The following is a 27,692-nucleotide window of genomic DNA, read 5'->3' as shown; positions in this document are numbered from 1 at the left end:
TTTTCTTATGGTGTTCCTCTTTTCTCTTTTCAAAGCCAATTTGTGAAAGAAAGTCATATTTTTGTCACCCTTTACCAACCACTCAACCCTTAACCATTATTTCCAAAAAATTTCCTCCCTTTCTAATATCATTCTCCACTGGACATACCTAACCATTTCCTCTTATTGAGCTTCGTGAGATGAATTACCATTGGACATATTAGTTTAGAAGGTTTCAAGCTTCTTCTCAGTCTCCTTTTGCTTAAAAATAGTACCAAAAGAAGATTTTTTTCCATCCTCTGACCTCCTTTTGAATCCTTTATAACTTACTAGAAATGTAGAACATAGCCTAGCCCTAAATGGGGATATTCCACTACCATGAGATACGATCTATGAATTCTAGATTTGAGTGCCACATTATTTCATACCTAAAGGGTCTTCTTTTGTAAATTTTATTTTACTTTCATAAAAAAAAAACATAGAATTATCATAGATGATCCTCAGATATGTTTTTAGGGAGGTATATGGGAGAATGTCCCAACCAACACATGTTAGAGAATAGTCAAGTCTAACCTAGATCAAGTTATTTCCCAATTTTTTGTTTGACCAGGTAAAGCGGGTTTCCTATAAATCAATATCAAGGAGGTAATTCCTTCTTAGGAAGTCTGCCAAATCATACATACTCTTTGAGAAGTCCTCTAGGCCTCCAATATTTTATGACGGGTACATGGGGGTGTTAAAGTCTCCCATACACAACATGCTCTCTTTCCCCAATGAGTTAGCAATGTTTGTTGCCAACTCCCATACCACAAGTTTCTCATTCTGAGTGTTAGGAGCATAGAAATGAAATCAGTTCCATTTATGGGTTTTAGAGACAAAACCAAAAATAGTGAAATGAGAGTTTAGAAGGACCTCTCTACTTATTGATATGACCCCTAAATGCCTCATTGTTATGTTGTAAGATAATTATGTACCTAGCTAAATGTACTCAACTACTTTAGAAAATAATTACACCATCATTTTAAACTCCTACAAAAGAATCATATCCCCTTTTAATTCAATGATCTTTTTTTTGACTTTATACTATTTCTTAGGACTATTAACCCCTCTCACATTCCAAGAAATAATCTTCATTTTTTCTTTATCTATATGTCCTCTAGGGTCTTTTTCTTTCCCTGTGCTATATATATTGATGTCTACATCTATCAAAGGGTTATGGTTAGGCTTCTTCCAATTTTCACAGTTGTTCCAACATCAGCCTTGGTCACCCCCCTCGACTTCCTTTTGGGTACATCTCATCTAGAATTACACTCCAAGGTACATTCACTTGCATAGACAAAGGCAGGAGAATGCACCACAATAATGCCCTGGATGGAAACTTGTAGGGCAGCATTTAGATCAAGCGAGTAGTTGCCATTTCAAGAGGGTTTCTTGAGGGGATTCAAAATCTAGGTATTCTTGACCTCATCCAAAAGACCCAAGAAACTATTCATTACTCCCCTCCATTTGGGATGCGGCCTAATTGGTCTATAATGAGGAAATATCCCCTTTCTCAAGTTTTGGATCACCTTTTTCACAAGTCCCTAAGACCCTACCAGCATTCCCCTTATCTTCAGGGTTACTATAGACGTATGCCTCAGGGCCCATCTGAACCTCTGAACCCATGGATAATCCTTCATCCTCTTTCTGGGGTCCGACACTGCCCCTCCCAAAGGTTGGGTGACTTGTACCTCCACATTAGAAGCCTTAGGTGACTCTATGCTATCCCGACCTCTTGTTGCCATCATTTTTGAACTGCCAAACTCAACCACTCTAGGAGAGGAGAATTTTTCTTTTAGCTTCGCATTATGCATGCATTCCACTAACAAATGTTTGAATGTATTATAGTTCTAGTAAAAGGATGTGGCATTATCATAAAAGATAGGTTGAGCCCAAGCACCCCATTTTGACTTCAAGGCGATAGAGGTGATCAAAGGTTTATTTGTCACTACATTCACACATAATCTAGAAAAACCTTGTTTGACTTTTGCACTAGTGCCTATGTCAAATTTAATATATTTACCAAAAGAATCTCCAATCCACTTGAAAACCCTCTCATCTTAGAATTCTAGATGGAGTCCCACAAGATGGACCCAAACTAGAGAAAGCATGTGTAGATCTAGATTGTGGAAAAAACTTGTTTTCCATTTTCTAAGCATTAGAAGGTGTTACTATAATGCTAGGAGCCCACTATAATAGTTTTTATGTCATCTTTAGCTATGAAGTTAAATAGAAAGAGAGAACCCACCATCATTGATATGGTCATAGATCCTACCATTCTCCATCTAATTGAAAACTATTTCCTTACCATATCCACATTCAGTCTTAAAGAAAAAATAATTTCCAACCAAACTTAGTTAGAGTACAAAGGAGATCATGTCAACCACCAAGTTTGATAGAAAAATCTTAGGCCCTACTAATGTCGAAACCACTTTTTTTTATTCCCTAGGATCTGTAGATATCTTGGAACCTATGGCATTCCCTCTCTAATTTGACTTTGGGATTGTACCTCAGTTGGAGCCCACAACATCAGAGTGGCCCCTAGGGGGTGGTGGGCCATTAAGGTCAGATCATTAGAGAAGCCAATTGACCTAGTAGGGTTATGTATGAGATCCTATCTAATCTCCATAGAGTTTTCATGTAACTTTGAAGAAAGACCCAAAAAAAGGTTTGGATGGGCTTGCTCCAGGTCAGGTGGGGGGTAGGGTGCAAACCCCCTAGGGTGTCAGGAAACATGCATAGGAGTTACAGGTAGGAGTTGAAGGTGGGCTATACTTTGTTTTTTAATTTAATTTTGTTTTAACTTGATATTTTATGTTTACTCTATTTGGACCTATGCAACAACACTATGTTTCACTTGTTAGGTTTCTATTTTTCTTACTATATTAGCAGTTTTCTCTTTAGTTTTGTGGTTTATGGTGTAGTTTTTTATATTATTTCCAACATGGCTAATTTTTATCGATGTTATTTTGATGATTGGAATTTGACATTTGAAGGATTGGTATTTGGCTATTTTGGCCGATGTTGTGTGAGCTTGATTCTTGATTGTAATGGCCCATGGCATTTCTAGCTATTTGTTTGATGTTTTATATGGGTTTAAGGCCCTTGCCTTCCTTCTCTATAAAAAAACAAGGAGAATTTTCCGCTGAGTGCACATTTGAGGTACTAGAATCCTTATATTTTTCTTGATGTAGGTCTATTTTTCAAAAAGTTAAATTACATATGTATTACCTAGAACACCAAAGTGTAATAGTTCACCTTTAAATATCAAAGGAAATTATATGACTCCTTGCTTAGACTTTATACAACTACAAAATAAATGTCTTTGGCTTTTACTCCATCTAATAACTATATATGATTTTAGATTATGTAAAGAGAATCTAACAATGACTAAATCATAATGAACAACTAATTTTTTATTTCAAAATTTACTTTTTATTGTTCACAAAGGTAGGGACTCTAGCTCATACAAAGCTCTTGTTGTTATTCCTTTTAGGTGGTCTATTATTTTGCAAAAGGAATTTTGGTACCTTTAGAAAAAAATCATTAAATAAATAAAAAAACATGATAAAGAAACTAAAATATTAACACAATAATAAGGGGATATAGGAAAAGTGAAGGCTTCTCAAGGGTTTAGGACATATATGGAGATTTAAAGGAAGAATAAGTGGATGATGGGGAAGAGGATGTTGTGTAACTAGGAATTTTCATTGTTATTTCCTTTTTTTCAAACTATGCATTTTTCATTTTATTTATTATGTATATTTAAGTCAAAATTATTTATTGGTTCTTTAAATATTGTGTTTCTTAGGAGAGAGATGGTTTTCTAGGTATATTGTTGAGGGTTTTCATTGTTGACAGAGGCAAGGAAGTCTTGGTTGAGGAGGTTTTTGTAGTTGCATTTTCTCTTGGGGATTCTAATTTGTCTCTCCCTATCCATGGACGAGTATCTTTTGTGGTTATTGGTGTTATGACTAGCTTTGATTTTGGTGAGCATTTATCATTTCTTTTTTCCTTTTTAGCTTCTTCAGGGATATTTTTATCTCTATCAGTAGCTCTAGGGTTTGGGGATCCATCATGAGGTTTGTCATAGAGTTTTTTTTTAGATCTTTTGGATTTGATTCTCTCCAAGCTTCTCGTTGACAATGATCTTCCTCTATTTTTCTCATGTGTGTCTCTTATAAGGGCTTTAATTTCCCTTGGCTCCTCCTTTTCTATGGTATTGGGCCCTTTGTGAATGTTTTTTTCTAGGGAGGGTTTTCTGGGTCGTTTTGACTTTAGCTTTGGTTTTGTTTGTACATGGCTTCCATTCCCATCTATCCCTTTGTTCCTTCCTCTATTATGCTTGAGAGAGAGGTACAATTTTTTAAGGTACCCACTTTTCTTTGTTCTTTTTTGGTTAGGGTTCTATTTTGACAAAATAAATGTGTTACTACTAGTGCATAATGTTGTTTATGGTCTTTCTTCTTAGAGAAAAATGTCTTTTTATGGTCATATTTGTCCTTGTGATTCTCATTTTGAGGTAGATCTTCCTCCTATTGATGTATGACATCTTCTTATAGCTATATTTTAGGGAGGACTTTTTTTCTCTTTCTTTCTTTTTTCTTTTTTTCTTTTTGTCTCATAGAGATAGTAGTATAAGTGACTAAGCTGGTGTATTTCTCATGAAAGGTTTTATTTATGGATGTATGAGTCTTCTACTATATATGGTTACTAGAGTATAGTTTTAAATTTGGCTACAATTTCTCTTTAGTTTATCTCCTTTATGACTCCTCCTATGGATTTGATATCCTCTCCTACTATGGTGGAGAGGATTGTTGCAACTATTGTGTAGATTGGATAGTGGGATGTTATAATTAAAAAATATATTTTACTTTGGGGATCCATTTCAAACCCCAATTTAATGGTTTGGGGAGCCTTTCAAAACCGTTTGGTCCTCTTCTTGTATTGAAAAAAATCATGTCAAGGGAACACTTTATCAAGTTAAGGGACCCTAAGTAAAACACTTTATTTTAATTTCTTCCAATGAGAATTTATTATTTTCTTTGGTTGCTTGTAAAAATAAGGTTACAAGAGCCTTGTTAAAAGACGTAGGGCCTATTATAAACAAGTTCAAGCCTGAGTCTTTAAAAACTTTGATGTTTGACACTTCATCTTATTTTTCCTTTAGCTTTTAATTTGTATCATGATACTATTCTAGATTTCTATTATGTGTTGTTGGTTTTCTGCTACTCTAAAACATTTTACGTAAGATGTAGTTATTTTATGTTAGGTAAATTAAACTTCTATTCAAATTGAGTTGTAATAAGATTTTGGGCACCCATCAATACTTCTTTTCCCCTACTAAGAAAATGAAAAAAAACTTATAGTGAAATTATTATATTTATTTGAAGTATATTATACTTTATCTCATCTAATTATTACCCAAAAATCAATCCTAAATTTTTTAACGAAAATCTTGCACCTAATAGTATTCAAGGAATACTCAATAATAAGTGTCTCTATGCTTCTCAAAATTCAATGAATTGTGTATATTCTTTATGATTAAATTACTTTTAGTTTTTATTCTTGACATAATACCTCTTAATTAAACTTGAAATCCACTTAAGCATTGTGAATAGTATTTTTCTCCTTACACAAATTGCATAAAGGTAAAAATAAATTATTTGATTTGGAATTCTACATTAATATGGTTGAGATATCATCAAGTTCCATTGTCCTTTAATTCATCCATACTTAAATATAAAGAAGCATTTTTAATGGATTCATTATTTGTGTTATTTTAATGGCTAATTGTTCATCAAGTGATAAAAAAAAAAATGTAATTTCTTGAATAAGGGAGAGATTCATTATTCTGTTGCAATTTATCACTATTTATTCAATAAATGTCTATAGTTTTATTGATGTGTTACTTGTATGTTAAAAAATTAACTCATATTGACATAACTTATATTAGATTTCAAATGTAAGCATCAAATGTTAGGAAGCTAAGGACCTTATATCTCTTGTGAGAAAGGTAGCTAAATGCAATACAATTGATGAATACATAAATTGCCTTCTATAAAATTTCAATCTACCTTTTCTCTTTCAGAAATGCAAATTCTCCAACATTAAGTCAATATAAATTGCATAAAAAACTAAAATTACTACAACTAAAATTTGAACTTACCCTTTTTCATTCAAAACCACAAACTTTCCAACACCAAGCCTATTAAAATTGTAAATGAATAAAAAATTGGGCAACTTAAGAAGTTAAGAAGCTTAAATTTATTGTTAATGAATAGAGTATTTATACTTGACTTAACTATGGTGTTATCTATGGTGCAACTTATATACACCCTTTTCCAATGAAAATACAAATTATTTAGGTTATTTAACACTTAATATGGTTACATATAATGCCGCATAGCCACTAGCCTTAAGAAATATAACCATTCTACCTAAAATAAACAAATACAATTATAAAAGTAATTAACAAATATACTTGCATCAAAATACAAATCTTTCCAAAGTACATAAACTACCAAAGACTAACAGTAAAAGAATTTTTTGATAGTTACCTCTACTCATTATTTGGTCAGTCAAGTTGCCCTGTACCCAGATCAATTATTCTTCTAAATCATAACATGTAACAACAATAGAAGGAGAAACTCTACAGTCATCCCAAATATATGCAGAAAGGTTCGATTATGCAAACGATGAACACTCCTATTTCTGAGAAGACTTGGTGAGCTCTGTAAAAATGGCAGACGATGACGACTCATCAAGAGTGAAAGAATCATAGCGAAGAAACAGATGCGTCACAAGAAGCCTGGCGACCATCACAACAACATCCTTCCCCGCACACTGCTTATTCTCAGTCGTCAGCGCCTCCGTTTCGGGCCCATTACACCACACCACATACTACAACAACTTCTCCCCTTCCTCTCCCATAAACCTCCCCACAACAAACTCCTCCGCATTGGCAAAAACACGAGGATCTATAGTTGCCAGAGGCTGATACCCACCGAGCAACTCGCCTTTCTTCACCTCATACGCCGCATCGTATGACTCAACAATGAAATCCCTCTTCGCCCACCCATACTGCAACGCCACGGGCGGATCCATCCTTAGCACTTCGTACACAGCAGAGCTTACAAGCGGCATGCACTCCAACGCCTTCATATTCAACCCCCCATTCCCTTCCACTACCCCGCGAACCTCTTTGACAATCTCTCTGTGCAAATCATCACCCACCTTGGCAACATATTTTACAATACTGTGGAAAAAGATGAGCATTCCCCTGAATGCATTGAACCCCAGGTTGAAAAGCAAGTCATGGTAGGCCTCGTCTCTCTGAAGCCCTAATTCCTTCACGGCGAAATCGAGAAGAGAAGACCCGCGCTTATCGATTAAATCGTAGAGCTTCTGATAGTTCCCTGAGACGAGAGCAAAGGGGAGAGGAATGGAATGTATAGTGAGCTCGTCGAGAACCTTCGGTAAAATCCCTGAGCTCGCAATTGGAGCAACTTGCGGCGCGAGCAAGGTGGTAACATAGGTCGGCCCATCGGTGCCTAGACTGCCTCGGCCAGGAGCCACGGGATCTGCCCCGATGAGTGCCCGGCACAGGAAATTGAATATCAGATTATTTGCTTGCCCGTTGAACGAGGCCTTCCCATCCTTCTCGAACTCCTTTTCGATTTCCACAGTGAGCTCGTCGAACGCCCTGGCGAACTCGGGGAAGATCCTGGAGCGAGCCACTTTGAGAACGTGGAAGCAGAAGGCCTTGAGCTTGCCGTGGGTGTCCTCGGAGGGGCTTTGATACACAGCCGTTCGATATCCGCCAGTGAAATCGATGCTAGGCATGTAGGCTCCTGTCAGAACATTGGCCTTGTCCACTTTGGTGAGGTCGAAGAGCATGGGGAAGCTCTTTGCGTCCAGGAGCATTATGACCCTCGAGTCCGACACAATGGGCGGTCCTGGTAGCATGTCGACTCCGAGTACGGTTCTCTTGTATTTCTTTATGTCGGTCTTGAAGAAATTCTCGGCTCCTTCTGTGACGAAGCAGTCGAAGCAGTTTGTAATGTCCTATCAAGGGATCCAAAGAATTAATGTAAAATTTAATTAAGTTTGTCAAACCATTTTTTTTTTTAAAACATGAAAGATAAACCATTTACAATTTATACTTAATAACAGAAGCAATAGCAACAATTCAAATAAACATAACATACATAACAAGTTACATTCTTTATGGATCCCTTAATGTTGAATCACATCTAATCATAACTATTCATCACTTCCTTATGAAATAACAATAATACATCCAATGTTCTTAAACAATATACAAGTGTCCTTTTTTGTAATTACATTTTAAATTTTTCAATCATCCACTGTACATGTCATAGGGTATAAAAAGGCTTAAAAGAATAAACATTCATGTAAATAAAGTATATCATCATCTAATATTAATCCATGATGCAATTAAAGTAAATGAAACCATATATCATACATGATACATCATCACAAAAGATATAAACATCCATCATAAAAGATAACCATATATCTCAAACATAAATAACTAAGTGCACAGTTCCTCCCAACCATAAATAGCATCATTAGACTATCATGGATCCTAGCCATCCCTCCATGTGTAACATTCCAAATCACCAAAGAGATCATCGATATTAACATAGTAGGAATATCACACCTAAACATACTACATCATATACAGAAAGTAGTCTAACGTGCAAATATAAGCATAAGATAACATCATCTAACATTTGCAAATCAACAATATAAGAAACATACTAGTAAATACATCCATCATAGGGTATATCATCTATCATAATGATCCAAGAACATAATGAAGATAAATACCAACCAAGGATGCTCCAGCCATGGTGTCTCGGACGGATCTCAAATGATAAAAGTGGAAAAACACTACCACTCGACTACGTGGAACCTAAGTGGTCCACTCCCACCATGCTGAGGAGATAATCTCAAGTCCCAAATAGGTTATCAAAATCACATAGCAAAGATACTCTCTAAGTCCAAGAATCCTAAAAGTACACTAACTCAAAGTTCCAATCAGAAAATTGACATCTAATTCCCAGAGGCACACAATGACATGTAGGAACCTACTATGCAAGCGAAAAAGTGTCATCGCATATATCATGTAGAAGTTATCCTGGTAGTTAGCTAAACTCCACGGGTCCTTACTAATCCTCATGCGGCCACTAGTATCCTCTCATATTGATGAGACATACTATGGAATGCAAGGTCGCAACCAAGTGTTCGCTCTACTCCCATCCTAGTCTGTACAAGTACTCGAGTCATGGGTGAGAACCAAAACAATGATCTTTTTAGGTTCATTTAATCCCCAATTAGTGTAAATGTTATCACTTATTAACACAATTTATAATGAGTTACCCTGGCAGCCACTTAAGGCCCAAGCCCCCATTGCAAGCCACTTCCTAACACTACAAGTACATAACCTACCCTAAGCTCATGGAATCATAAATCACCCTAGTCCTATACAAGCGACTGGAAAGATACCAAAAGATAATCCAAAATAAGAATCATTAAATATCCACAATAAAAGCATCAAATCTCTATGAGCATCTGAAAAGCATCCATAGATAATCATGACCACAACAGTTCTCTATTGGCAACTGAAGATATCATTGAAAATCAAAAGTATCCATTGGTTCTTAATAACCAAAATATATCTCAAAATCATACTGATCGAAGACTCCAAAATGGTTGAGTCAAAATATGTCACAACATGACATCATCAAGAAATAAATCAACACTTTAGTCCCATCATGGCGACTGAAAAGTAATCCAAGGATAACTGATCAATGACTCAAAAAAGGTTAAGTCAAGTGTCTCATACAAATACATCTCAGCTTCACACATGAAGACTGAAAAGCAATAACAATCAGTAAATACAAACATTTCATAGAGCATATGATCACATTACCATGGTTGGGTTTAGAAAGATCGAGACCAAATAAGATCAACATGCCATCACATCTCATAACCCTCGAGCCTCTGATAACAGCCTAAGACTGGTCAACACTAGTCAACCAAAAAATTCAAAACAAGAAGAATATAGAATACACAATGCAAAGACATGTTTTGGATTACTAAAATCACATAGTTGAATAATGTGTAGAGGTTTCCTCTTTCTGTTTACCAGTATACTTCAAGTGTATAGGATTTATCATTTGACCTACAAGTCAGGCCATTTGTTCTATCGATAGCATTATTCTTTCCATTATTTAAAATAATATTCTAAGAATAACTTAAAGGTAAATTCTATACTCATTAAATTGATCATCATTGACCTTTAATTAAATTGTTCTCTTTATTTAACTAAGATCTATATTCTAATTGATTAACTCTTCTTTAATGTTACTTCAACTTTTCAACATAATCAAATGATCATTATTCGTTATATTATAAGAGAGTCAGTTACTAGTCTTTCAATAAGAAGATTATAAATTTATTAAAATGATCAATTAAATCAATCAATTAACATAGATACACAATCCATGACCTTTTAACATTCTAATAGTTCTTAACTAAATATTACTAAGTCTCACCATTAAAATATCTAAGGTCATTATTCAAGTCATTAGAATAAGACTTCTCAACTTTAATGTAAATACATAACAACTTCACTAAAAGAATCGATATTAGCATATCAATTAAAACTCTATACATAACATAATTATTAATTAAATTTAATCAACTCTAACTAATTAATTTAATTAATAATTGCATATCCCAATCAACGACCCAATGAATATCAGTTGATGAATAACTAAGTATAATTTGTAAGTTAAAAGTCAATTATAATCCAAATCTCTAATATTAATAGTTCAATAATGACTCGTTATTATTTAATAACAAGTTATATTGGAAAATCTTATTACTAAATCTATAATGACCACATTCATTATTCTTTCAATGAATACTAATATTTTCTTATCAAATTTGTATTATCGATAATCATTTACTAAAATAATAATGATTGGTTACTAAACAAAATTAAACCCAAACCCAAACAATTGAATTTTAAAATGATAAATATAATTTAATAATATTTATCATTGATTTATTTCCATCACCAAACTAAATAATTAATACATTTAAATTATTCTTAAATTAACATATTTAATACCTATATATATAATATTAAATAATTATATATAATTATTAATAATCTTAATAAAATAATAATTATTATAAAAAAAATACTATTAACTAATCATCTATCAAAATCAAATTACACAATCATATATAACATATAATACACTTACCTTATTCATACGAGCACAAGCTTTTAAATGAAGAGTCGTGCAGTCTGCGGGTTGTAGGTCCCCTGCGAACTCACAGACTTGTGCAGTACGATGCCACCGAAAATAAAGGGAATGGGGGTGCGATGGGTATAAACCCCGCCCACCCCAAATGTTTAATATATTTTTTTTATATAACGTTTTTAAATAACGTTTTTGACTGGGGCAATATTAAAACAAAAACAACATTTAAATAATTATATATAAAAATATAAATATATATATATATGTATATATATACGTATATGTATGTATGTATATATATATATGTATATATACATATATATGTATATACATATAATATATATATATACATATACACACACACACACACAGATATATATATATATATGTACGTAGATTGTCAATCAGCACTATTTATATATATATATATATATATATATATATATATATATATATATATGAAATGTATGCAAATTTGTACATATATGTATATTTTAAAATGAGACATATACATAATTTAAAAGGGCCACCAATTTTAAGAACTTTCTTATAAAATATTTGTTTCTAAATTTATCCAATAATTCTTCTAATGGATTTGGCTATAAATTTTGAAACCATCTTCAAATCTATTTCTCAATTTGATTCTAATTCGAACCCAAACTCGATTTGGATCTAATTTCTTTTCTAAATTGAAGCTAGGGTTTTCTATTGTTTTCTTTGCAACCAAATAACATACATATCTAGATTCCAATTTAAATTGCGGATTCAATCATAAAGAATATTCAGACACATATAATAGTCATGAAGAAGACAGGAAGAAAAATAGTGCAAATAGATTGTGCAAAAATCATGAGTGCACTTGGACACTGATGCTAATTTGCCATGCCTTAGAAGTCCATAGAAAATCCCTTCCTTCTCCAACATTCGCAATTCCTCCAAGATCCAAGCCAACCAAAATTTCCACGTGACTAGAAGTGCTTGAAGAAGCATAGGAGCATGTATAAACATATGAGCATGTAGAAGCGTATGAGCTTCTCAAATGCATGTAAACTTTGAAGCTTTTTCTAAATACACTAGGAGAGCCTCTATTTAAAGGCCTCTAAGATGCATCTAGAATGTGTCTAGAAAGAATTAGAAGATAAGCATGACAACTAAGCATGAGTCTACTCCAACCTTCTAGATAAGTCATAAGGTTGTAGACACCATGTGCTCAAATAATATGCAAACTCCTAAGTGTAGACAACTTGTGCATACTTAGAGTGCAAACTGCTATGTGAGCAAATATTAAAATAATGCTCATTAATTAATATAATATTTACTTTGCTTTTTTCAATTTAATTTATTTATTATTTTTAAATCTCATGCACTAACTTTAATATCTCCTCTTGTTTTATCTTAATATATTTATATTTTAATCACATGAAATCTAGAATCTTTTAATAATTTTAATATCTTTTCCACTTTTACATTTATTTTTGAAACTTAATTAATAAAATATTTATTAACTTTAATAATATTATTATTTAGTCATTTATTTAAAAATGAACTCTAAATATATTATTATTAAAATACATATTGTCACATTCCAAATTTAAACTTATAACTTTTATTTTCAAATTTAATTATTTTATTTAATTAATTTTCTAATTAATTTAATAAAATAAATGTTAAAATACCATATTAATTTTTCATTAAATTAAACCATTAATTAAATCTTTTAATTAGGCTTAATTAATATAAAATACATCAAAGACTCATAAAATAAAATACGAAAACCCATCATAGCCAAAATACATACAAAATCAAACCAAAGGTTAATATCATGAATTATGTCATTCGACGTATTCGGAGGGTACTCAACTCAGATACTTGTCCTAATTTCCAATTAGAACAAATGGCTTAAAGGGTTGGGATTTGGACTTGAGAATTTATCTCCCCTCTCTTATCATTGAGATAATGTGATAGGGTATGCTCATCTTGGCAATTCAGAGAAGTCGATACTCGGTACTTGCAACCTGCATAAAAACCATGCATGTACAAGCACAATATATACTAAACTAAACAGGCAATGGCAGGAAGTGGTGCATCATGTAGATCTTAACTAGCAGGTGACTATGACTCCCTTAACCACATCAGAAATGCCATATATAAGAACAAACATGCACACCATACACATGCAAGTATGGGGTAGGTATCTATAAGAAAACACATGTGATAATAAACCATCTAACTAATCATCATCAATAACTGAAAGCAATATAATAATCATCATGCATACATGAAATGTAGAGTCAAAGTAATCCCATCACATATCAACTGAATCCATAGCACAATATCTAATAGTCTCAAAACAATGCTACTAATCATCAACATAAAAATAGCCCTAAAAGAGTTTGACAATGATAACAAAAATGCGACCTAGAGGCAGGCACTACACGGTCCATGAGAGCTCCGATGAAGGGGAGGCTGTATGAGCCTGCGATTTCCTTCACCAAGAGTTCCGAAGAAACCCCTGTCATAGCCATGCACACAAAGGTTCAGAGCATCATCTTGTCTTGCTGCAACAGTGGCCACACTACGATAGGCTAAGTTTTAAAGGAAATGGTTAGTGGGTAGGATGAATAAATTTTCTCCTCTAGTCAATCCATATTAAAACTGCAAGTTGATTTGGTTAGATTGTGAGAGGGCATTACATTATTGATCATCGCATTTGCATGTTTGCAAGTGGTCACAATAATGGCGGCATTTTTTCTATCATCCGCTCTATGGTTGGCACAAAACATGCTATTGAATTATTATTGTTTTATTTTGTCCCCATTGGGACATAATAGATAATGTGAGCTTGTCCATCCAGTTGTGAAAGATATGGAAATCTAGCAACTATGGCATTGTATAAAATTTGTAGCTTTGCACATTTTCCAATTTGTGCAACTTTATGGGGCAACATCTCAACAACAAGGTAAAATGCATATCTCAACAAGGAAGGACACTTTTTTGTTTTTTTAACTCTTCATTTAGGGTCCACAAATAGGAATAGGTACCCTAAATCAGAATAGGGAATAGGCAAACATATTTCAATTTCACCCCTAAAATGAGCATATGTCCATTCCGAAAAATAGTTGTTATTGGAAGAGGCCATTCCTATTCCCAATCTGATTAATTTTTTTTAAAAAAAATTATTAATTTAAAAAGAAAAATTTTAAACCATTTTTCTTTTATTTTTTTATTTTAAAAAGACAATTAAATTTTTCTTTTAAAATTTTTAATTATTTTTTTCTTAAAACATTTTTTATTATATATCTATTTTTTAAAATACAAAACTTCACCTTATTCCTATTCCATTTTGGTACAACCAAACAAGGGAATCACATATTTGCAATCAAATACCAAGTTAACCAAAAAAGAATGAGATTTCTCTTTTCCATTCTTATTCCACATTTCCATTCTTATTCTAATTTTCTATTCCTATGCCGACAAACAAACGGGCGCTTGGAGACATGATAACTTTATGGCACATGCAGCACCCTGCTAAAATTAGAGACATTATGTGTCGCAAATTAATTTGCGATAAAGACGATTAGCATTTGGATATGGAATATTGGGTTCTTATGGGATTACCTATGGAAATCTAAATATATGTCATGGTTGACTGATCATAGGCAATACATGTGTGGTTAACCAACCAATTTACCCTTCATTGATCTTACGCATATCAGGTTTGAAGTTCATAGTATTTCTTCAAAAATTATTCACAGTGCGATTGAATTTACCAAAAAGTAAATTGTTCTGCTAAGTTTATATAATATTAAACAAAGGTGATGTTAGTTTTTCCAATATAAAACATTGTATCATTAAAGAGTCTAAATTGAATTTGTTTTCAGTAGAGCTATAAATTAGTGAGAGGTGGAAATCAAGAAATTTTTTATTAAAGTTCTTACCACATTTTAAGGGGCACCAGATTGTCATATTTGTTAAATCTTATTGCCCCTTTTTTTATGACCAAGTGGTTTTATTACATTACTTCTCTCAATTCAAAAATAACACCCTACTTCTTTTCAAGCTAATGCATTTTATAATGTTATGAGCTAACAACATTGAACCAATAGATCTTATACAACTAGAAAACTATTATAAGGTACAAAGGAGCACTAAGGAATAGAGGGTTCAAATAGAAATGCACCAACAAAGCATAAAGGGTCATCAAGCCATTGCTAGCATAGAAAAAAGAAAAATAAAATATTCACAACCTCAAACCTGTAAGGACATTCTCTCCAAATCTATGAAATCACACCAACTCACTCAAAAGAAGAGAAGATAATGCAATTAATATATTATTCAAAATTCAATTCAATTAGTTGGACTTATAGAGCATTTTGATCTTATTATAAACTATCTACTAGAATCTAAATTCATGGAAACTAACAATCACCTAATTATTAATTTATTAATCTAAACTAAATTAAAACCATTTAATGTAATATTCCAACATTACCCCCTTATTACATTAATCAAATAAGAGTATAAGTTGAAAGGTTACTATCCAAACCCTCTAAAGACTTTGATGAAGTGCCTTTACCTATCCTCCCCACTCACTCAAGAAACACCAAACTAATAGCATCGGTGGATACAAATGACCACAAAAGTTAAAGTTATCTTCATAACACGAATGTTCCCACCTCTCCTATTATGAGTGTGCCTAATGCCTCCTCTAGGCTTGCACATGAGATGCCTTCCCTCCAATAGTCCACATCGCCTTAGAGTGTGTCTAATGCCTCCTCAAGTGTTGTAGAAATAATCATCACTAACATCTCTTTACATGAGATGCATTTTCTATGAAAAACCACATCTCCTCTTAGTGTATCTCACTCCTCCTTCGATGCTTGAAAGTTTATACTCAAATCTTCACCCCTCCCCCCTTTCTCATAGGAAGGACACTATTGCTTCCAAGCCCTCCCTTCTCTTCAAGGATAAATATTACATGTCCCAGTTTATAGGGAAACAAATAGTTTCTTCTCATGTAATCAATCATCTCAGAGTGAGAAGCTAGATCAAGATGATAAATTTCCCCATGCCTCCATTGCCTACAACATCATATATGATCTTGTTTTAGTTTCTAAGGAACATTTATACCAAAATTAATATGTGATGAAGCTTAGAGGTCTTTGATACTATGATGTGTAGTTGAATGGACCTAAAAAGGATAACACATTTCATTAAATAAATTCTCCTCAAATATTGAAAACACGATATCTAAAATGCATTTATATCCTTATGTACCCTCCCCTTTTGTTGTTTAATATTGAATGAATTAATTAAAAGAGATAATGTATCTAAAACATATTATTCTCCTTGAAATGTCAAAGCATTAATTCTCTCTTTTCACCTTATGTAGATGATACCTCTTTTGCTTATGTCTAAAAATATTTACTAGTATAATAAAAAAACTAACAGTCACAATCATGGACCATACTACAAACTAGGTTATCCTTGTCTTATTCCTCCCATGACAAGATACCACAATCCAATTTAACTTATAATTTACTTTTTTTTTTTATTGGTGATAAAGTATGTCTTATATTGATTTTTAAAATAAAAAACTACAAAATGGGAGAATAGAGTCATCCTAAAGGATACCCAAACACCCCAACATACTGACATAATTGAACTATGAGTTCATCAATCCTAACTCGTAAACAACCTTAAATCATTATTAAAAAATGGTGATCTTGATTGATCTACATTATTACATCGACATGGCAACTAGAAAAATAACCATAGTACAGATTCAAAGAAGACCTCAGAAGCCATCACTTAAACCATAAGTCATGGTCCCTTGAAAACTTAAGAATCTCTCACATCTCTGGAGGCACTTGATGATAGCCACTAGCCTGACCTTTCACTATAAAGATTAGGCACCTTTGGGACCTTGCTTTGCCCCTCCATGTTATCCTCATCGATAAAATTCTCTCCCATGATGTGCACTGCTTTTCTCATCCTATCAAGCTTTGTTAGTTTCCTTTGAATCATTGGGCATCCCTCTATATCTAGGAGGGCATTTGAGTGCCTCAAGGTGGTCTTTTTCTTTTACACCAATCAACCACCAATCACGACCTTCTATGAAAAAATTGCATGGAGAAAAACCATCAATTTATGCTAGCCCCATTATGCCATAGGGAGGTTAGTGAATGGTGGGTCACTCAAAACCCAAATCATAATGGGTTGGAGAATATCCATTTTTCCTTTGATTAGTTGTCAGGGTAAGTCACCCATTCTCAAGCCAACACCCTGTTCCACTATATTCACAGTCGCCTTCACTCCACCACCCCACTTCGGTTCAATACATTCTCTCAATACCATCAGTGCATCACTTTTTGAATCTACAACCATTATGCCAATTTCTAGAAAAAGAGTGGGCATATCTAGGTTTGATCTAGGTCAAAGCTCAACCTCTTAATAAAACTTAGCAAAAATTATTTTCAAAGCTTCCCTGAATGACTCCCCATTGAGCTTGAACACATGTCACAAATTTTTATCAAAGATTCCATCCTTGAATAAAGAAATTTTCCTAGAAGTTCTCAAAGAAAATTTTTCCTTCATTCTTAGAAACTTCACAACTTTACTAGTCTTATGATGGTCTTCACAAAATGTGGCCCTAAGCTTTAAAAGACATTTTGAAATTTCTAGAAGAAATCATTCTTATTGCTCCTCATCAATGATGTCAAATGAAAATAGTTCAATGATCACACCTCGAAATGGCTAAAAATAGAGAAATGATTAGATTGATATTAAGGAATCTAATACACACAAGCTAACCCATATTATTTCAATACCATGGTTGGCATCAAATGTGTAATCCATTGAGGCATGAAATCATATGCGACCACCTCTATAATTTTTAATCAAAATAGGGAAGGAGGTATGTTTCCTATTATGTGAAACCACAACATTATTAAAGTGCAATGGGGGATGTCCTTGTGCCAGCCAAGATATCCCATCATCAGACATGTAATCCAATGATTACAAAAGAAGATATAAAATATTGAAGTTGGAGTCCAAAGGAATGCCCACCTCCCTTTAATAGCTTGAGATTAAATGTTGGGGTTGTAATTTAATTCCTCTAGGGAGATGTCCCTAGAGTCTTCAAAGAAATCCACTACATTGTCAGCTACATGATTAGAAAGGGTGTCTGCTATCTCATTTTCATCCTCAAACACATGAGACAATTTGAAATCCTCAAAATTTTACAATAATAGTTGGATCTGTAAAATATTTTTGTTTAGGTACTAGGTATCCATTTCACCATTTATTGTGTCTTGAACAATTAATTGTGAATCTCCTTCTAGGTGGACCTTGTGCACATCTATCATCAAGCCAAGAAAGATCGCTTCAATAGCTACCAAGCATTCTAGCTGATTATGGATTTCCCTTGGAGACATCATCAAAATTAATTTTAACCCAACTATCTTTAGGGCCGTGTTGTCTTGCATCATTCCTCTTTATGGTAAGAGGAGTAACCCTCCCATACCCATTAACGGGTCTTAAATTATAAATTATTAAGAATCAAAAGTTTGGTGCATATAAGAATAAGAATAAATTAAGAATCATAATTTCAAGTTCTATTCAATTAGTTGGTCATTTAATTACATTCATGAGACTTCTAAAGGCTTTCATTCTTATTATAAATGATCTACCAAAATGCAACTTCCTAGAGACTAGTAATCAACTTGTTATTTATTTATTAATCTAAACTCAATTTAAACTATTTAATGTGATATTCCAACACTCTCCACATGCTCAAATAGAATAGCTTCCTCAATAAAAGGTATATCTATGGGAAATCTCAGAACACCTTAAACTACAAAGAATTCAGAACCACAAATAGCGTAAGAAACGAGGACACCATCACCATATTTATCTACACCATATGCTTCATTAGGCACCTCCCTTGAAGTTCACATGTTATTACAAAAACCTATAGCTTTAAAATATCCACACCCTCTTAGTTGAGGATATTTAAACTAAACTAAATTAATGGTAATTTTATAAATTTGGTAGTGTCTTATATTTTAATATGTATATTTGATATTTTGAAGTTTTGACATATTTTATTTATAATAATTGTGTAAATATGATTTCTGATAAGTTAAAATCTATTTACTAATATAGTGATGAATTTTTTCTATATATTATTCTTATTATATTAATTGAAGTGTGAAGAAAATTACTATTGTATTGTAATTTATAGTAACGACTTTCAGCTAAGTTTCAACTAGCTCTTGTTTTTGGGTGAGCCCCCCATTCTGGTTGCTTTTAGTATAAAAAACATAATCTTTATATCAAATGAAATGTAAAAAAAATATGGTAAGACATAAATAATTAACTAATTTTATTGTTTCAAAACCTACAAGTTTAAGGAGAGAGATTATGAAGGTTACTAAATTTTTTTCCATGAATTCTCAAATTATTTCTTAGACCATTTTATACTCATAAGTATATAAATTAATAAATGATAAGAAGTTAAGTTTACTTTTGTCACAAGTCTTTTCCCATTGAATAGGGTTCGGTAGGTTTTCTATCTATAAAGCTTTGAAAGGACTAGTATGGACTACTCCTTTTTTAAGGTGGGTCAAATTTGAATTTCATACCACCTCATAAGAAAATTGAAGATGAATGGAGAATGATGCCTTTATAATGATAACAATAGAACCATTCCAAAATATAATTCAGTAAAATTTGGGATCATGAAAAATAACGAGGAAATTTTTTGTGTTTCTTTAGTTAGTCTTGAATGTAGAAGAGAGTTTCAATGCTCACAAATTTACTTGGAAGTGACTCAATACCATTGAATGCTATTAAAAAAAATTCAATTCCAAATTGGATATTGGAAAAGCTCTTCAAACTAATATCAAATTTGGTTGATCAACTAAGTTTTTTTGCTTTGTCCTAGATACAAAGGGAAGGAAATGGTGTGCTAGTAAAACTACCCAAACACACCACTAAGCATGTAGAAGTAATTCTATTAATTGTTTCTAAGTTGATGGGTTTTTTTGTATGGGTCATGTGAAGAGATAGATTGATATGGAGTTTTGATGGGCTCCACTTTGTAACATACTTGTTCTCTCAATCCCTTGAAAAAGATAAATAATGTCTTTTAAAATCTATAAAGATTTGTATTAGATGCATAAGATTTAGATTGACATGTGCCACTCTTTAAGGCTTACATGGATATGATATTTTGTAGTGAGAGATTCAAATGAAGAATACAAAATTATGTTAAGATGGTGATATTCATGATTTTTGTGATAACAAATAAAGTTTATAGTATTTAGGATCAAACTTGTGATAACCATGATTGTCTTGATCATTCAATGTGCTACACTAGATTGTGAGATAAATGATGGATTAAAGTTGTTGGCTTTTAGTAGGAAATAAATCAAACATTTAAAAGAACCATAGGGACCACCTCCAACCTTATACCTAACCACTAAATCCAACCCCAATCCTACCTATATCAATCAGTAAATTTTAATGTATCATGTATAATTTATTGCTTTTTTATTTAGATAAATATTATGTTATACTAGTTGTAAGTTTTGTGTATAAATAGTTTGCCTTGTTCTTACTTCCTTTACGAGAAATTTTTAATAATAGACTTTCAAAAAATATATTTTTATTTCTAATTTTCTCTTATTATAATTCATTCTTCGAACTAATATTATCTCAAGTTAAGTTTATCTTTTAATAAAATTGCATACATAAATTAATTTCCTCTGTAAAAAAAAAAAAACATTTTCTTCATGTCAAACCAATTATTCCTAAAATAAACTACAATATTTGCAAAATGAGTTAAAATAGAGCTCATGGGATGTTATGAATTTTTTAAATAGATATATGATGACAAATGCCACTAGACAGTCTTATAACTACATCTTAGAATTTTGGCCAAGTACAAAGAATGTTTTTTATTGTAAACATAATAGAAATATCTTCGTATTTTTTTTTGAATACTTTTTCGACAAGGTCATCCCATTTGAGGCTTGTTGCAATCCTTTCTATAAAAGGATTTCTAGGATGTGGAGTTGAGGTATGAATTTTATGTAATTTTTAGTGTTATGCTAGTCTTGCATTCGGTCCAGTGACTCTTTGTGTTGATTTTTTGATGTATTTATCTGTGGAAATTTGAGAATACATTGGACATTAAAGGATCATGTTGTCTTGTTTTGACTTATTATGTGTTTACATCAATATTATATGAATTTCAAGGAAAATTAATACAAGGGGAATGCTATACCATAAATCTTTTCTCTAAATCTTGTCTCCATTATTATGTGGTGGTTATCTTGAGATTTTATGAGCAAGGCTTGTTCAATTTAATGCAACTAGGATAGGTTGTATATCAGTTTGTTGTTTCTTTTAATTCAAGGAATTAAGTAAATGCTTCAATAGAGTGATAGGATTTCTAGTCATATAATAAGGATATTCATAAGAATGGGGTTTAGGGTAAATTGCTTATATGATTGATTGTCATGCAATTTATTAGGTCAAAATTGTTGGGTAGACTCTAAATGCCAATGGATAGGATAGTGGTCATCTATTCGTTACATGTTGAAGAAATTATAGAATTGCATGAAGCAAAACTTTAAAACCAAATCAATTTTACTTTCATGTATGAAGAGTTAAATTGCTGGTCAACACTTATTTACAATAATCCCTTGTATGCCATTGTTAGCTACTGTTGTCAAGGACTATTTGTAAAGTATAGAATAATTGTGACCATTTTGTGCTATAATGGATAGTAATGAAATAGAAAGATGGTGTTGATAAATATGTGCTAAAGTCAAGAACCATAAACCAGTTATATATTCATATATCCCTTAGGTGCACCCGCCTTAGTTTTGTAGAACCTAAAGAGTAGATAATCCCTATGATTCTATTGAAGTTGGATCTAGATCTGAAGATTTCTTAGTTGAATCTACAAGGTAGCTTAAACTTAGACCAAGATTTATCCTTAGTATCCTAGTATCAAGTATTTTGTTTCTTGGTAGTTTTGAAACACCAACAAAATGGAAACTCTATTAGGGAGTCAATGAAAGAAAAGAATTATACAATTCTAGAATCTCTACTGAATGCTTCATATCTATTGTCATAATCTGGTTAGCTTGTAAACTTGTACCTAGGTATTGGTTGCCACTAAGCAACAAAGCTTGAGAATTTGATAAAATATCTAATACCACAGAAGCTATCACATAGAATGGGTTTGTGAACTACCTTATTGCCCTAATAGAGTTTGTTTTCTAAAAATAATGCATAAAAGGATTAGGGTTGGGATCCCTTTTGTCAAATTTGTTTTAAAAAAAAGTTTCTCTCATAGAAGCCTCTTTGTCTTTTAGCCTAATAAATAATTTTTTTGTCTTAGTGGGTGGTGACTCAGTCTTAGGTTTTGATACTAGTTCTTATTTTAAGAAAGTAAAAGATGTCTAACAAGAGAAATAATATGAGAGCCTATGTGAAGGAAAACCCAGATCTCTCATTGTATACTGATTTACCAAAGGGTAGTAAAAAGAACTAGCTTAAAAGGAAGGGTGAATCTAGTCATATGTGGAAACCTAGAGATAGCCCCCCATACCAACCTTTAGCTAAGAACGAAATTTCATCTCATAGCACTAAATTTGAAACTACTAGTCTCTTAGGTAATGTTTTCACAATGCCCTATCATGAAGCTGGATTTTATCAAGATAAAATTGTATCATCTGTAGGAGATACTATTTTCAGGACCAATGTTGTAGAAGAGATGAACCAATGTCTCAGACCCAAGAGTATTCAGTCAAATAGGCCAAACTTTGAGCAAGTCCCTTATATTAAAATAAATCTAATAGATTTGGATGATTTTATAGAATTTGAAGCAACAACTATAGATCGTGATGATGTGTTTTCTGAGGTAGAAGTCCTCAGAAGAAGAGTTTCTAATGAAGAAGCCAAACATATTCATTTGGAGAAAGAAAAAGAGCAAATAACTATGAATACTCTTATTCAAAGAGATAACTTTCTTAGGAGAATGGTTGCTCTTAAAGAGAAGAATAAAAGGTTGGAAGAAAAGTCCTGCAAAATACATTCTAATGTGTTTGGAGATGTTGAAATTTTAATATCTAAGGTCCAAGAGTAGGAAGACCTTTTGAAAGAAAAGGAAGGACTTGTTTTAGACCAAGTGCAATCCTATAAACCAATTGAACCAGAACTTATAGAGCTGACTATGAAACACCTTGATAAGGGTATGCAAAAGGTTATAGTAATCCAAATAAATGAACCTCAAGCCATTCCTAGCAAATCTACAAGTCAAGTCATGTCTCAATTGGATCTAGATTTAGACAAGGCAAGGAAAGAAAAAAAAAGATCTAGCTAAGGAACTTAAGAAAGTGGGAAATGAAGCATAAGAAACAGAGACCAGGAGGAAAATCCAATTCACTAAGTCTAATTTTTCCTTAGCTTCAAGGCCTAATATTTCCACTCAAGCTACAACTTCTATTCCCACTTGTGGACCAATAACCCTAAGCCAAAGTGTGTTGAGCAGTCAGCCCCTACATCATCCCCCACTACCAATACTCAGATCACTGTTGTTCAACAAATACAATAGCCTCATATCTCTATCCAAAACCAAGCACACACAACAAGTACATTAAATGTTTCTAGTTTTCAAAAAGGAACCATATATATGGAGAAATATATCTACATATGTCACTTTTAGGCATCCTTGGGTTTCCACATCTTATTTCTTTTGATCTTAGGGATAAGGTTGTAAAGTTTTTAGGCAATATTGTTGTTACTAGTGAAGAAAACTTAAGGATATTTGTAGACATGCTCAATGAATATGAATTGGTGCATGAAGATGTGGTGATGAAGTTGTTTGTGCATTCATTGACTGAAGATGCCAGAGAGTAGTTTAGGAGGATTCTAGATGACAACATTAGTTCATGGAATGACTTGGAGAAGTCTTTTAAGGAACAATATGGAGATAACACTAATGTTGGTTTTGTGTTAAATGAATTCAAGAATATAAAGAAGAACCCTAATGAGTCCACTTTTGACTTCAATGTGAGATTTCAAAAGGGAATGTGTAAGCTCTTCTTGCATCTTCATTGGGGGATGTTGGCTTTGCTAGCCTCGAGTATTTGTGCTAGAAGGATGCCACTAGGTTTGAAGACAAATTAGTTTTTGTGAAGGGTAAGCACTCTAAGTGTGTGCCAAAAGTATTTGATACTACCCTTAGGTCCCATAAGAAGGAGGCTAAAATGTAACCCTTAGTGGGTTTTTGTGCTTTTAAGTTGTTGGGTCTTCATAGTATCATCTTTGACAACAACTATTCTTATATTTGTTTCATTGGTTTGTGTGTTTTTTGTAATTGGGAATCTTAATGCTCTATCTCATGATTATTGTATGAAGTTTCAAGTCCTCTTAAAACTTGCTTTTACCATAATCCAAAAATATCGTATATACAAAGTTATAAAAATGCAAAAGTTTAAATTTAAGCTTTCTTGAAAAACTAAGGAAATAAAAAAATGTTACTAAGTAAAATTCTATACATATATAAATTAGTTAATATTAATAAATAGAATCTCATGAATATGAGCTAAGAATGACAATCATGCTAATATTTCAAATTTTCAAAATCTAAAATACTAAATAAAAATGTTTAGCTTTAGATTCATTTTAACTAATGAATATACAAATTATCTCAAAGTATGTGTGACTATTTCATTTATCAAAGTTCAATTAAAAAAAAAGATCTTATCTAATATTGGTTCATCTCCATTAATTCATTTTAAAAAAATATGAAGATGTGTGCTGTTAAAGTTGATGGAAAGTAAACAAATAATTTAAATAGCATTTTTGTTCATTTCCATAGATTACTTGGAAAAATCCATTATCCCCAAATGAACATAATTTGTGAATAAGAATGTATGCATGCATAGAATGTTTTCATTAGGCATTGGCTATGGTGCAACATATTTGCACTGGCGAGGCCCCTCCACTCCATGCCTTCCACACCATGGCATACCCATATTGCCCACTGTAGCATACATGCCCCCATGCCTCATGTGAAATATGCACAATCATACTTCTGATAGGTTTTTATCATTTTCAATTAATAAAAAAGTACAACACTTAAAATGTTTCATTTATACTTGTCTTTTTTATATTCTGTTTTTTCTATTCATCCACAAAAATTTAATATATTATGATTATGTTAATTTTTATTAATTTGAAAAAAATGAAAATTTCAAAGTATTATGTTTTTAATTTGTTTTAAAAAAAATATGTTAATAGAATGGAAATTTTTTTTATTTTTAAATTAGTAAATTTTTTTTGTTTTTTTATTTAATTAGTAAAAGAAATTCAATTATTTAAATTATGAAGAAATTTGAAAAATATTAATTAATTTAATTATTGAATGTAAATGACAATAAAAATCAAGTATTTAAAATAATATATTTTTAAAAGTCTTTCTTGTGTATATTTACTTAATCTTTTATCTACTATATATTTAATAATATAATTATTAATTATAAAGAATTAATTATATAGAAAATAACCAATTTAAATATAAAGAATTGAGGAGAACATAACTTATTTAATTAATGACTTTAAAATGAAGAGTTGAATATTTGAATTATAGAAAAATAGAAAATAGATAAATGATATTAATCAATTGTTAAGAAATAAAAATTAAGTATTTAAAAAAATATTTTTATTGTAAAGTCTTTGCTATGTATATTTACATAATCTTTTATTTACAATATATCTAATAATTTAATTTATAATAGAAATTAACTAATTTAATTATATAGAATTAAGGAAAACATAATTTATTTAATTAAGGAATTTAAAATAAAGAGTTGAAGATTTGATTATATAGAAAAATAAAAAAATAAAAAAATAATATTAATCAATTGTTAAGAAAATGTAGAGAAAATAGAGAAAGGACAAATGTGAGCTCAATTCACATATTAATTATTTTTATATGATAACGTCCATTATATTCAAACCCAACCCATCTAACATCAACATTTACTTAATAAACAAATTTTGTAGAAATGATTTAATTAATTAAAACATCTATATTCATTAGGTCGAAGACCACATATTTTCCTTAAAAAAATAAAATGTGATGCAAATTATTTGTTTTTGGTTCACATAATTGATTTAATCTATTAGTTAGATTAATTGTCCAATTAATGAAATAAAATCATTATTTTAGTTTAATTACTATTTTTCCTTATACTTATTAATTACCACTTAGAGTTTGTTATTATTTCTATTTTAGTAGTATTTTTACCATTAGTAACTTGCTAAATAATAATTGTCAAGTTATTCTATATATTATTATAGAAATTCATTAATTAAATAAACTATGTTTTCCCCAATTTTTTATAATTAAATTAGTTAATTTTTATTAAAAATTAAATTATTAAATATATTGTAAATAAAAGATAAAGTAATTTTTTTTCTTAATCGGTAAATAGTCAAAGCCTAGATTAATTATTATTATTTATTGGAATTAATTATTATTATATGTTAAATAAAGGTAGATTTGAAACCAAGACCTCCCACATGAGAGGCTCACAAGTTACCATTGCATTGTAGACTTTTGCCTAAAACATTAAGTAAATATACATAAGAAAGAGTTTAAAGTTAAAAAAATATTTTTAAATACTTAATTTTTTATTTTATTTACATTCCCTAATTAAATAAATTATTTTTTCCTTAATTTTTTATAATTGAATTTCTTTTACTAATTGTAAAAAAAATTACCTTTATATTTACATATATTTTTAAGAACAAACTAAAAATATAATTTTTTTCAATTTTCAATTTTTTCAAATTAATAAAAAATAACATAATCATAATATATTAAATTTTTATAAAAATAAATTGTTTAACATAGTACATAAATCAAATATTGTCCAATTCTTGCTATGAATGGAAAAATGAAAAGTAAATAAGTCAAATGTTATCCAATTCTTGCTACGAATGGAAAAAGCTAAAAAGTATAATGATGATGAAAAGGAATAAAATAAGGGCTCTATTGGAGCTAGAGTCCTTGCCTCTTGGTTTGTTAATGAAATAGTAAGTCATTGATTTGAAGTTATTCCTTTTAGTTTAATGCATGCGTCTTGATTTAATATATTTACAATCTAATTTAATATATTTATACTATATAGTTATATATATATATATATATATATATATATATATATAGTCACATTTTAATTTATTGAGAAAACTAAAATAAATTAATTATTATGATTAGTTGTGTGATTGAACCATTTAAGTATATATTTTATTATCATAAAATTTAAATTAGATTTATTT

At 31.3% G+C, this 27,692-nt stretch overlaps 1 pseudogene; it reads right to left on the bottom strand.

The window, feature by feature from the left end:
* Positions 1–2,073: 2,073 nt before the first annotated feature.
* LOC149576877 (allene oxide synthase 2, chloroplastic-like) lies at positions 2,074–17,711 on the bottom strand (annotated as a pseudogene).
* Between the last annotated feature and the right edge of the window lie 9,981 nt (positions 17,712–27,692).

Source organism: Cupressus sempervirens, chromosome 1 (assembly GCF_028749045.1).
Source record: "Cupressus sempervirens isolate cs-2001-9-10 chromosome 1, ASM2874904v1, whole genome shotgun sequence".
NCBI lineage: Eukaryota > Viridiplantae > Streptophyta > Pinopsida > Cupressales > Cupressaceae > Cupressus > Cupressus sempervirens.
This window is presented reverse-complemented; position numbering and strand designations above follow the sequence as displayed.